Here is a 12,829-nt window from a genome sequence, read left to right as displayed (position 1 = left end):
TGTATCCCTCTGGAGTCCTGTCCCTTCTTTATGTTTCTGCTTCAATTCTTTAGAGCACTGTACATTTTAAAAAATAACCAGCCTAAAAATTTGTAGCACAATAATTTATATCATTCATATAAAAAAGATCCGGTCCAGACTCCCTCCCTGCACCCCCAGCCCACTCCAACCTTGAGTGATCTACTTGTAACAGTTGGAGCTGGTGATTTAAAAACTGTAAATATAAAAAGACTGCGCGCATTTTGTTAATGGAAGTAAATTGGAAAGATATATAAAATGTCATGCTCTATCTGAAACATGAAAGTCTAATTTTGACTTGAGTTTCCCTTTAATGGAGAGCACAGGACTGGGTGTGCCATCGGCTGGGTAAATTAGAGCTGCTGCAAAGCCTGGGCAAAGGTGGTGGGAAGCCGCCTTTGTGGGGGAGTACATGGGGGGCAGCCATTATGTTGGGAGCTAGTGCATCCTATGACAATGCCTTTATTTTTCATACAAACAAAAACAACACACACACATATATATATATATATATATATATATATATATATATATATAGGGCTAGGCATGTTGCAGGGTCATGGGATGTGTACCCGGTCCAGTCTAGGAGTGCAGTTCCCTTCCGTGTTTTGTATATTACTGGGGTGATTACATAAGCCTGTGCACCCTTCCATTGTTCCCAGTTTGTTTGGATTTGAGAGCTTGCATTGTGTGGCTGTTTTAGGGTCCCAGGTTTTGGAAAGGACCTTGACGTGGTACCTGGGCTTGTTCCATTTGACCAGATGCGGTAACTAACCTTTCCATTTTTGCTTTTAAATCTTAGCTGTGAGCTTGCTAGTGAGTGCAGGGTTTTCTCTGTGTTTTATTTATATATATATATATATATATATATATATATATATATATATATATATATATATATATATATATATATATATATATATATATATATATATGCAGGGAGTGCAGAATTATTAGGCAAGTTGTATTTTTGAGGATTAATTTTATTATTGAACAACAACCATGTTCTCAATGAATTAAATGATTAATATCAAAGCTGAATAGTTTTGGAAGTAGTTTTTAGTTTGTTTTTAGTTATAGCTATTTTAGGGGGATATCCGTGTGTGCAGGTGACTATTACTGTGCATAATTATTAGGCAACTTAACAAAAAACAAATATATACCCATTTCAATTATTTATTTTTACCAGTGAAACCAATATAACATCTCAACATTCACAAATATACATTTCTGACATTCAAAAACAAAACAAAAATAAATCAGTGGCCAATATAGCCACCTTTCTTTGCAAGGACACTCAAAAGCCTGCCATCCATGGATGCTGTCAGTGTTTTGATCTGTTCACCATCAACATTGCGTGCAGCAGCAACCACAGCCTCCCAGACACTGTTCAGAGAGGTGTACTGTTTTCCCTCCTTGTAAATCTCACATTTGATGATGGACCACAGGTTCTCAATGGGGTTCAGATCAGGTGAACAAGGAGGCCATGTCATTAGATTTTCTTCGTTTATACCCTTTCTTTCCAGCCACGCTGTGGAGTACTTGGACGCGTGTGATGGAGCATTGTCCTGCATGAAAATCATGTTTTTCTTGAAGGATGCAGACTTCTTCCTGTACCACTGCTTGAAGAAGGTGTCTTCCAGAAACTGGCAGTAGGACTGGGAGTTGAGCTTGACTCCATCCTCAACCCGAAAAGGCCCCACAAGCTCATCTTTGATGATACCAGCCCAAACCAGTACTCCATCTCCACCTTGCTGGCGTCTGAGTCGGACTGGAGCTCTCTGCCCTTTACCAATCCAGCTACGGGCCTATTTCATCAGTCCATAAAACCTTAGAAAAATCTGTCTTGAGATATTTCTTGGCCCAGTCTTGACATTTCAGCTTGTGTGTCTTGTTCAGTGGTGGTCGTCTTTCAGCCTTTCTTACCTTGGCCATGTCTCTGAGTATTGCACACCTTGTGCTTTTGGGCACTCCAGTGATGTTGCAGCTCTGAAATATGGCCAAACTGGTGGCAAGTGGCATCTTGGCAGCTGCACGCTTGACTTTTCTCAGTTCATGGGCAGTTATTTTGCGCCTTGGTTTTTCCACACGCTTCTTGCGACCCTGTTGACTATTTTGAATGAAACGCTTGATTGTTCGATGATCACGCTTCAGAAGCTTTGCAATTTTAAGAGTGCTGCATCCCTCTGCAAGATATCTCACTATTTTTTACTTTTCTGAGCCTGTCAAGTCCTTCTTTTGACCCATTTTGCCAAAGGAAAGGAAGTTGCCTAATAATTATGCACACCTGATATAGGGTGTTGATGTCATTAGACCACACCCCTTCTCATTACAGAGATGCACATCACCTAATATGCTTAATTGGTAGTAGGCTTTCGAGCCTATACAGCTTGGAGTAAGACAACATGCATAAAGAGGATGATGTGGTCAAAATACTAATTTGCCTAATAATTCTGCACTCCCTGTATATATATATATATATATATATATATATATATATATATGTGTGTGTGAATTTGTAGAACATTATAGGAGGAGTTGCCTTGGCAGAACAGCCAGTTTTACCTCCAAACCAATTTAATAGGTTTTATGATTAATTTGAGTATTTTATTTATAATAGTGTATTATTAGGTTCTGGGAGTGCCTCTTCTTGCCCCCCCCCCCAAAAAAAAATACTTCCTTTTTACATTTTATTGAATCATGCCTTCAAATTTGTTGCCTGTTGCAAAGTGCATAGTGTTGCCTGCAGCTGCTGTCTTCCTGCTCTCTTCCTCTTCTGTCCTAGACTGCACTGCCGGCAGGTTCATTACACTCCTCCCTCTTTCTCTCCGGTCACATTCCTGGTGCTGTATAACTGTAGGCTGTAGGAATGTGACTGGGGCTGAAATGGAGGCTGCACTAATTTGTACCAAATTGCACTAAACAGAGTACATCAGCCAGCTTGCCTAACACCTGTCGTCCGATCGACCCCCCCCCCCGCCGCAACTGTGTCGTCCCCCCTAAAAAAAAAAGTTCCAGGCAAAAATAAAAAATCCTTAGTGCTGCATGATGGCAGTGGGGGCGGGCCCTCTAAGATGCAGGGCCCTAGGACAAGGGCTGAATCGCTTGTTAGTACGCCCCTGGAAATTTACTTAAACTGAATAGGAAAATAACATGACTGTGCTTTCACATGACAGATGCACACTCCCTAGCTTGTGCTGGGGCAAGCATCCTGTCTGGCTGTTTAAATTCTCTTTACAGTGGGGTGTGAATACTGAGGTAAAATATTTTCCTTTTTTACATAGAGATGTTCAGGTGATATTTTCTAATCAGCTTTTTACAGCTATGCTGCATCACTTTTATGTGCTTCAATATTAATTCAACTTGCCTAATAGCTGCCCTCATCTAACTCCACACTAACATCATTCTCACCTTCACTGTCCCCACCTCCTGTTTCTCACCCTCCTACCCATCTCGATTGTAAATTCCCACAGGAACAGGGCCCTCAATTCCCCCGTATTTGTTTGCTAAACTTTGTCTGGTGTCTTTTATATTGTATTGTACTGTACTTTTATCTTTGTACCTATGGATAGCGCTGCGGAATCTATTGGCGTTTTATAAAGAATAATATATATATATACATATATATATAAAAGCCTAGAGGTAGAAATCATACAGTTTGAAAGTGGATATCTAACTAAATTGGAACATGACCAACATGAGGACTGGTTATCAAAATTACAGAAACAACTTAAAAAATATGAAGGGGAGTTGATAGCCATTAAAGAAAAAAAGTGGGAGGCTGTTACCACTGATTACCGTGAGAGACGGGTATACCAATGGACATTGAGTCCAGAAGAAAGAAATTACAGGATAATGAGCAGACGGCCCAGGGTTTACAAACCTAGAAACTTAACTACTATAGATAGTTCAGATAATGCTATCGACAATGAAGCTCCATCAACCTCTACTGACTGGCAGAGGGATGAAACTATGCACATGACCACACAGTCAAAAAACAGGGAGCGCCAAGACCCCACATGAGTGGGGGGGGGGCGCAAGAACCGCCGGGAGAGGCAGGCCACCCAGACACAACTGGAGATACTAATGGACAACATTATTAATCTAAGTAGTCATGAACTCAGCCATGAAGAGAGAAATGTACTCAACAAAGGATTAAGTTTTGTGCCAACCACATATACCAATAAATTTGATATGGCAGTGGAATCCTATAAATTTCAAAGAACACTTATATTAAAGGAATTCTACATGAACACACCTTCAGGCACAACAGGGGGAACCACTGAACTAAAGAAAAAGAGTACATTTGACCCAAGGAGCCAACAACCTAGTATAGCAACCTTTACTAGATTAACAAGTACAGACATGTTGGATACTGTCAGGAACAACAAATCAAGTATCAGAAATAATTTGAACAAACAAGAAAGACAAGCTCTGAAAAATCTGAAGGAGAATACCAAGATTGTCATCCGTGCGGCGGATAAGGGGGGAGCCCTGGTTATTCAAGATTATGCGAACTACAGAAGTGAGATAATGTCACAATTAAATGACACAACTGTATATGAAAGGTTATCCTGTAATCCAATCCGAAGATTCAAACAGAGTATTAATGAATATCTCAATGAGTTGAGAACGGAAGATCAGATATCACAGACATTGTTGACATACTTAATGGTTGAATACCCTATCACACCGGTGCTATACACTCTCCCGAAGGTGCACAAAAATCCCACCATCCACCAGGTAGGCCAATTGTGTCTGCCAGGGGCTCAATATTACAAACCATCGCCACTTACTTGGACAAGGTCTTGCAACCAATGGTTCAAAGGATACCTTCTTATCTGAAGGATTCTATTGAGCTCATAAAATGAATGCAATTAATTGATGGCATCGAGGACACAGACATACTGGTCACCTTAGACTTGACCAGTTTATATACTGTGATCCCCACAAAGAAGGAATACAAGCAGTAACAAAGGAATTATTAAGATACCCCTACATAGGGCCTCCCACTGAAGCACTAATACATCTGCTAGAATTCTGCTTAAGGATGAATTATTTTAAATTTGAGAACCACTACTACTTGCAAATATCTGGAATGGCAATGGGCTCAAATGTAGCAACAATCTACGCCAATATCTTCTTAGGGGTATTTGAAAGAGAACATACTGAAATGTTTGAAGACCCACATATAATCCTTTTTAGGAGATATATTGATGATTTGTTTATGATCTGGCAGGGCGCCCAATGTGATTTGGATGAATGGTTCATCAAACTGAATCAACTTTGCAGAGAATTAAAATTTAAGATGATGTGCCATTGTGATTCTATTGATTTCTTAGATTTAAAAATCAGCAAGAACTCTGGAAAATTAAACACAGAACTCTTTTCTAAACCAACGGACCAGAACTCTATGTTGCAATATACCAGCTGTCACCCACCAGGTACTAAAAAAGCCTTACCAATCTCACAGTTTCGAAGAGTAGTGAGAAACAACTCTACAGAAGAGAGGAAAGAGAAACAACTCAAGAGCATGTACCAGAAGTTCAAAGAAAGAAAATATGAGGAACAAGTGATTAATGAAGCATATCAGCAGGCCTATGGAATGACACAACAACAAGCCCTAACGAGCAGTGACCAAAGAAATGAGAATCAAAATATGGAAAGGCTAACTTATGTTACAGCGTACAGTCCAGATAAAAGATCCTACAGTAACATACTTGATGAGCACTGGTGGATAATCTCAAGCGACAAAGGATTACCTCTTTATGACTCCAGGTCCCCAAGATTAAGCTATCGTAGAGGGAAATCACTAAGAGATATGCTTATGAGACCAGATATGACACAGGCGTATACCAGCTCTACGTGGCTACAACAAAGAAAGAAAACGGGATGTTTTAAATGTTTAGGATGTACCACCTGCAGTGCATTAATCCAATGCACAGAGTTTACACACCCTTGGACAAATAAAAAGTTCAAAATTAAACATTGTGTTACATGCACAACTACCTTCATAATTTATCTGCTATATTCTATTTGTGGCAGATTCTACGTGTGAAAAACGACCGATGATCTGCGTACGAGGATGGCGAATCACAGGGCAGCCATACGGGCTGCAATCACCAATGGTGATTCTGAACAACTGGTCGCCAGACATTTTGCCAAGTATAAGCACACAGTGAAAGATCTGAAATATGTCATCATTGACCATGTACCCCCCCTACCAAGAGGGGGAGACTGTGCAAGAGTGCTGTTACAGAAGGAGTCTAGGTGGATCCACACCCTGGATACGTTGATCCCAAAAGGGCTGAACACACACTTTGATTTACAATGCTTTTTGTAATATGCATGATGTTTTTTATAACATAGTTTTCAATATGCTTAAGATACGTCTTTTCAATATACTTATGACATGTTTGGTATAAAAGTGTCTCCTATTTTGGTGAAATGAAGATAGTGGAGTGTAGAATCATTTTGTTATACTTAAGTGTCATACAATAGCATAGCCCTATTTGGTGTTTATTAGGAGTGTATATATAGGACCGAATAGTGGATGATAACATTGCATAACTGTATCTGCATAGCCATATTCCTTTAACTAGATGCCAGATATGCTGAATATATATAGAGAGTCTAAGTATGTGTGCCTGTCACTATATGCAGTATCAGTTTGATACCCCATCATTATGCCTTATTATATATAGTGATGTCGCCAACCTAAACTTTTGCGTTCGCGAACGGTGGACGCGAACTTCCACAACTGTTTGCGAACGGGCGAACCGGGCGAACCGCCATAGACTTCAATAGGCAGGCGAATTTTAAAACCCACAGGGACTCTTTCTGGCCACAATAGTGATGGAAAAGTTGTTTCAAGGGGACTAACACCTGGACTGTGGCATGCCGGAGGGGGATCCATGGCAAAACTCCCATGGAAAATTACATAGTTGATGCAGAGTCATGTTTTAATCCATAAAGGGCATAAATCACCTAACATTCCTAAATTGTTTGGAATAACATGCTTTAAAACATCAGGTATGATGTTGTATCGATCAGGTAGTGTAAGGGTTACGCCCGCTTCACAGTGACAGACCAAACTCCCCGTTTAAAGGGACAGTCTACACCAGAATTTTTATTGTTTTAAAAGATAGATAATCCCTTTATTACCCATTTCCCAGTTTTGCATAACTAACACATTTATAATAATATACTTTTAACCTCTGTGGTTATCTTGTATCTAAGCCTCTGCAAACTGCCCCTTTTTTCAGTTCTTTTGACAGACTTGCAGTCTAGCCAATCAGTGCCTGCTCCCAGATAACTTCTCGTGCACGAGCACAGTGTTATCTATATGAAATACGTGAACTAACACCCTCTAGTGGTGAAAAACTGTTAAAATGCAATCTGAAAGAGGTGGACTTCAAGGTCTAAGAAATTAGCATATGAACCTCCTAGGTTAAGCTTTCAACTAAGAATACCAAGAGAACAAAGCAAAATTGGTGATAAAAGTAAATTGGAAAATTGTTTAAAATTACATGCTCTATCTGAATCATGAAAGTTTATTTAATCTACACTACTGTTACACCAGATATGAGTTGCACCAGGGTGACACTGTGCCCTGGCAGGCAGGCACTGAAACGCACACGTGTGAAGGAAACTGACAGCTATTATTTAACACAGTCAAAAAAGTGTTGTTTATATTTAAATCTACACTACTGTTACACCACATATGAGTTGCACTGGGGTGACACTGTGCCCTGGCAGGCAGGCACTTAAATGCACACGTGTGAAGGAAACTGACTGCTATTATTTAACACAGTCAAAAAAGTCTTGTTTTTTTTAAATCTACTCTACTGTTACACCAGATATGAGTTGCACTGGGGTGACACTGTGCCCTGGCAGGCAGGCACTTAAACGCACACGTGTGAAGGAAACTGACTGCTATTATTTAACACAGTCAAAAAAGTTTTTTTTTTTTTTTTAAATCTACACTACTGTTACACCAGATATGAGTTGCACTGGGGTGACACTGTGCCCTGGCAGGCAGGCAGGCACTTAAACGCACACGTGTGAAGGAAACTGACTGCTATTATTTAATCCAGTCAAAAAAGTGTTTTTTTTTTTTTTAAATCTACACTACTGTTACACCAGATATGAGTTGCAGTGGGGTGACACTGTGCCCTGGCAGGCAGGCACTTAAAGGGATACTCAATCAAAATTAAACTTTTATTATTCAGATAGAGCATGCCATTTTAAACAACTTTCCAATTTACTTATATTAACAAAATGTGCACAGTTTTTTTATATTTAAACTTTTTGAGTCACCAGCTCCTACTGAGCATGTGCAAGAATAAGTGTGTATGCATTTGTGAATGGCTGATGGCTGTCACATGGTACGTGTATGCATTTGTGATTGGCTGATGGCTGTCACATGGTACAGGGGGAGTGGAAAAATACATAACTTTTAAAATTGTCAGAAAAAAAATCTAGTAGTCATTTGAAGTTCAGACTAAGTGCTATTGCATTGTCTTGTTATCTTGCATTTGTTGATTATGCAAATCTACTGTGTTGACTGGTCCTTTAAACGCACACGTGTGAAGGAAACTGACTGCTATTATTTAACACAGTCAAAAAAGTGTTGTTTTTTTTAAATCTACACTACTGTTAAACCAGATATGAGTGGTGGCACTGGGCAAGTGGGCACAGTATACGCTGTGAGCCTGACACACACGCTGGCAGGCAGGCAACTGCAATTAGATTACACAGAAAAAAAAAAAAAAGCAGCCCTAAAAAGGGCTTTTTGGGGTGCTGTCCTTACAGCAGAGATCAGATGAGTCCTTCAGGACTGTAGTGGACACTGAATACACTAGCCTAGCTATAGATTTCCCTACTAAATCAGCAGCAGCTACACTGTCCCTCCTCTCACTAACAATGCAGCTTCCGAATGAATCTAAAATGGATGCTGTCCAGGAGGTAGGAGGGTCTGGGAGGGAGGGTCTGCTGCTGATTGGCTGGAATGTGCCTGCTGACTGTGAGGTACGGGGTCAAAGTATTACTCAATGATGATGAATAGGGGGCGGATCGAACATTGCATATGTTCGCCCGCCGCGGCAAACGCGAACATGCTATGTTCGCCGGGAACTATTTGCCGGCTAACAATTCGCGACATCACTAATTATATAGTGTGAATAGGTAGGCTTCTATTAATAGTGGAGCAAGTTCACGGTATAATGTACAAATTGTTTACATAATTAATGGATTAAAGTAGAGATATAGGGGTGCACATTGTATCAGATTATCTTGTAAGGCTGTTCTGTTTTGTTAAGGACATTTGTTTACGACCGTTGCCTAGTTACGGTCTTGTGTTCCACTTTTGTTGTTACAGTTGGCCCGTATGGGCTTCCATAGTGCCGCGCAGCTGCTCCTGGGAGATGCTACCGGAAGTCACAGCGGGCATATCTGGATGTTGGTGATCGGGTATGGGGTATTTATTGAGGAATGTGCACTGTAATTTTTTATGTTTGACAAAGGGGGAAAACCCAAAACGTTACGGTATTAAATATCACTAAGGTGAATTTCTTAAAGTCCTACGAGTGCGGTCTCCATCATTGCTGCATATATATATTTATACACATATAAACACATATATTTATTATTTATAAAATATTTTAGCAGGAAGGATACATTGAGATTTCTCTCTTTTTCAAGTATGTCCTGGGTCCACAAAACATTGCATTGATACAATAGGGTACAATAAAATACAAAAACAATATTAATACATAATATATGCGAAATTTAACATAGAACAGGTAGGAAATATATAATCAACCATGACAGGTGCATTCTGTTTTGAGATATGCAAAGAGGGATCTCTTAAAGAATTTTAGACTTGGGGAACATTTTAAAGTGTGCGGGAGGTTGTTCCATAATTGTGGTGCTCTGTAGGAAAAGTATGATCGAGCTGCTTTCTTTTTTTATGGAGGCAGACTAAATAATGTGCTGGTACTGGAACAGAGGTTATGGGAGGTGGGAACAGCTGGAGAGAGCATTCTGCTCAGGTAGGGTAGGAGTTTCCCAGAAAAGCTCTTAGACACATGGCTGGAAAGATGGAGGGTGTGTCTGGATTTCAGCGACAGCCAGTTTAGTTCTTTTAGCATGTCACAATGGTGGGTCCTGTAGTTACATTGTAGCACAAAGCGGCAGAACGAGTTATACAGTGTATTAAGTTTATTTAGGTGAGTTTGCGGTGCAGGTGCATATACTACATCCCTATAATCCATGATTGGCATCAGCATTTGCTGTACAATCTTTTCCTTTACTGTAGGACTGAGGCAGGATTTGTTTCTGTACAGGACACCTAGTTTTGGATAGAGTTCAGATGCCAGTTTTTCTATGTGTAGGCCAAAAGATAGATTGGGGTCTAACAACATACCCAAGTATTTGAAAGAGTAGACTGCGGTCAGTGTGCAATTTGATTTTGTTTTGATTCGTAGATGGGAATTTTGTAGTTTGTGTAATTTAGGTACTGTTCCAAAGATCATTGTGACAGTTTTGTCAGTGTTTAGGAAGAGTTTGTTTTTTGAGATCCACTTTTCTACTTCTGTGAACTGGCTTTGGAGCACTGCCTCAAGCTGCGGCAGATCGGAATTGTTTGCATAGATTACCGTGTTGTCTGCATAAATGTGTACAGTTGAGGATTTGCAGACATTTGGCAGATCATTTATAAATAATGTGAATAGTAGGGGGCTGAGAATGGAACCTTGGGGAACACCACACGTGACTGGGAGAGGGAGGGAGTCACTGCCAGAAATGGAGACATACTGTGATCGATCTGATACATATGATCGAAACCAGGTTAGTGGATGATCACCAATACCTGAGTTTTTTAGTTTGAGCAGTAGTATGTCATTATCTACTGTGTCAAAGGCCTATGCAAAATCAAGGAAAATAGCTCCAGTTTGGCTCCTTGTTCAATGCCAGTTTGGATGTTGTTGCAAACTTTTAGGAGGGCAGTTGTAGTGGAGTAATTAGGGCAAAAACCTTATTGAACAGGGTTCAGATAATTAAATTGTTGGTAATACTCACATAGTTGCATATGGACGCATTTTTCTAAGATTTTTGACAATACTGGGAGAAATTATATTGGGTGATAGTTAGTAACTGAGGTTAACTGATCACTTTTATGTATAGGCACTACTCTTGCAGTCTTCAAAAGTTTGGGTATGTATCCAGACACCAAGGATTTGTTAATTAGGGTTGTGACAGGTTTAGCAATTGCCGGCGCACTGAGCTTCAATAGCATTGCTGGGATTTGATCAGGTCTAGACTGGTTTTTCATTTTTAGATTATTAAGGTGTTTCTTAAAGACATTGATGGGTACAGGTCTAAAATTGAACTTCTCTGGGTCTTTGCAGATTTAGTGGGGCCTGATACACATGTATATATACATATATACACTTTGGATCCCTTTCCACTCAAATACCTTAAAGGGACACTCAATCAAAATTAAACTTTCATTATTCAGATAGAGCATGCTATTTTAAACAACTTTCCAATTTACTTCCATTAACAAAATGTGCACAGTCTCTTTATATTTAAACTTTTTGAGTCACCAGCTTCTACTGAGCATGTGCAAGAATAAGTGTGTATGCATTAGTGAATTGCTGATGGCTGTCACATGGTACGTGTATGCATTTGTGATTGGCTGATGGCTGTCACATGGTACAGGGGGAGTGGAAAAAGACATAACTTTTAAAATTGTCAGAAAAAAAATCTACTCATTTGAAGTTCAGTGCTATTGCATTGTCTTGTTATCTTGCATTTGTTGATTATGCAAATCTACTGTGTTGACTGGTCCTTTAAAACTTTAAAAAAAAAAATTAATACATTTACGATTTTAAAATGTATTTTACTGTGTATTTACTGTATATATTTTACATTTCAATATTCTTTACATAGTAGAAAATGTTCTGTGTATTTTTAAATATATATTCCTATATATATATATGTCGGTATATTTTTATACCTTTATATATCTATATAGATATATTGGAATATATATTATATATATATATATATATATATATATATATATATATATATATATATATATATATATATATATATATATATATATATATATATATATATATATTTACATTTAAAATGTATCAGATATATAGAAATACGTATTTAAAGGGACACTGTACCCAAAATATTTCTTCCGTGATTCAGATTGAGCATGAAATTTTAAGCAACTTTCTAATTTACTCCTATTATCAAATTTTCTTAATTCTCTTGGTATCTTTATTTGAAATGCAAGAATGTAAGTTTAGATGCCGGCCCATTTTTGGTGAACAACCTGGGTTGTCCTTGCTGATTGGTGGATAAATTCATCCACCAATAAAAAAGTGCTGCCCAGAGTACTGAAACCAAAAAAAGCTTAGATGCCTTCTTTTTCAAATAATGATAGCAAGAGAATGAAGAAAAATTGATAATAGGAGTAAATTAGAAAGTTGCTTAAAATTGCATGCTCTTTCTGAATTACAAAAGAAAAAATTTGGGTACAGTGTCCCTTTAAGAATAAAAATTTTTTCTTCCATATGAAGAACATTGGAATGTAAAATATGCATTATAACCTTCGGGTTTAGCTCTGTAGGTCTAACTTGCTTTCGGGTTAGTGCACAAGTGATAAGTGTTTTTTTAACAATGCGCTTCATTGAAGTTTATGGGGAATGAGGTCACAATATCTGAAGTCCTGAAGTTAGCACGCATTGGGTTTCACTTGTGCACAAATATTTTATAGAACTTGAAATAT

The sequence above is a fragment of the Bombina bombina genome, chromosome 2, assembly GCF_027579735.1.
Source record: "Bombina bombina isolate aBomBom1 chromosome 2, aBomBom1.pri, whole genome shotgun sequence".
Lineage (NCBI taxonomy): Eukaryota > Metazoa > Chordata > Amphibia > Anura > Bombinatoridae > Bombina > Bombina bombina.
Note: the sequence above shows the minus strand (reverse complement) of the source record.